The sequence below is a fragment of the Ixodes scapularis genome, unplaced genomic scaffold (assembly GCF_016920785.2).
Source record: "Ixodes scapularis isolate PalLabHiFi unplaced genomic scaffold, ASM1692078v2 PGA_scaffold1__304_contigs__length_218370807, whole genome shotgun sequence".
NCBI lineage: Eukaryota > Metazoa > Arthropoda > Arachnida > Ixodida > Ixodidae > Ixodes > Ixodes scapularis.
Genome location: NW_024609846.1, coordinates 79,447,862 through 79,449,774, shown reverse-complemented (window position 1 = coordinate 79,449,774; position 1,913 = coordinate 79,447,862).

The following is a 1,913-nucleotide window of genomic DNA, read 5'->3' as shown; positions in this document are numbered from 1 at the left end:
AGGCCAGTGGCCTCCGTCCGGCAAAAATTCCCTTTGATGATGATGATGATGGTGGTGGTTGGCGGGCAACTTGGCGGGATAGCGAAAAGCGCGGAAAGCCTTAAAATACATTCAAATATAATCAAAAGATGGCGCCACCATTTCATTCAAATTATCGCGCGGTAGTTTAAAAAGGTCAAATTAAAGCGCACGCCAAAAACAGCGCCCTAAAGGGAGATTTTTTTAATGTTTCGTGCATATTTGTCCGAAACGTGACGAAAAAAGTTCCCTAAACAACTAAACCAACCTTTGATCGCTTTTTATGATATTTTGTTTTTTGCAAGTAAACTGTTGTGCGCTCCTGAAATTTGACATAAACTCAAACTGAAAAAAAAAGAAAGAAAAAGGATTATAAAAAAAGGAAGTCGTTTACAATCCCCTGTAACGCCGAATTAGAGCGCAGCTCTTGAGGAGGATAAGGGGAAGGAACGGAGAGGAGGGTATGCCACTTCTCCTCATCCATAGCCTCCTCTCCTGCTCCTCTCCCATTTAGCGGGAAAGTTCTGCTAAATTTCCCGCTAAATTTAGCGAGAATGTTTTTCCGGTACATTACTTTTTCCTCAGGTAAGTTCGCTCTTCGCTAATTTTTCAAAAAAAAAAAAAAAAAAAGCACCATCTCTGGGCAAACCGAATTTTCCGGTCGATTTAAAGAGCTTGGCGTGTTTCACCCTGTAGAAACCTTCTCTTCACTGAGTACCTTTTGTTCTCCGATTACAATCTCCGGTTTCAACAACCCGGTTTAACTTACACCAGCTCGCCTGCGCTTTAACTATCTACGTATATAAATGTCATCAGTTTGAAGTGCGGAGATCCCGAAGCGCGCGCGCGCTAGTACGCAGCAGACGACAAAGGGCGCGGACGAGCGGCTTGCATGCTTTCGCATTCATAACTCATCAGAAATGCTTAGGTGTATCTCGAGCTTTTTTCTTTCCTACGCGCATACAGATGTACACACTCAAAATTAACTCTACAGGAATCCTTATGGGAAGAGGGGAGGGGGCTTCAGCTCCACTTCCCCCCCTTCCAGATATTTCCGACTGTTAAAGAAAACAATACGGGGAAAGAGGGCGTGGTCGAGCTTAGATCAGTGGTCGCTCTTCACTGCATAAAAGATCGCGTAGATGGTCATTGTTAGAAACTCGTTGTCAGAAGGCACCACTACTCGTCACATGCTTAGTGGTTCGGAAGTTCAAAGCTATGACTTTACGACCTAAATAACTGTGCCAATGGTAAAAAAAAGAAAAAGAAAATAATAATAATAATAACAAAATGAAAAAAAAAAAAAAAAAAAAAACATATTAATAAGGCGGGGATAAAAAGTTGGAGAAAAAAAAATATCAAGAATTCGCCGGAATGTTGTATTCTTGCTATTCTTGCATATTCAGAGGTTCAGAACTTCGAAACACGTTTCTCCTACCAAGATGTGTACAGGCTAAAAGAAACACGTCCCAAAAACGCGAAGCGAAAAAAAAAAAAAAAGTTTTCTTTTAATGACGTGCTGAACTTGAACAATATTAGAAATCTTCTCTTCTAAGTTAATTTATTCCTTAACGTGAAAAAACATTAAATACATCATTTTGTATTCTGCAGATGACAATGTAATGTACTGTCTGTGGTGTTAATTTCAATGCGATACCTCAAACAACTTAGACGAAAATAAATACCAAGTTTTTGGCATAATTGCATGTAGATACATGTTTGGACATTTCTCTTAAGACGACACTTACCTAGGCTATGCATAGATCATTCTTAAAAAAGTATAACATCTCGACTACAGCGCGCTTCAAATCTGGCACGAACGATAATCGTCAGAAACCCGTCGTCCTTCCTCGCCCCTTCGGGAATTTATTTCTTTAAAACTAAGCTTGCCAGAT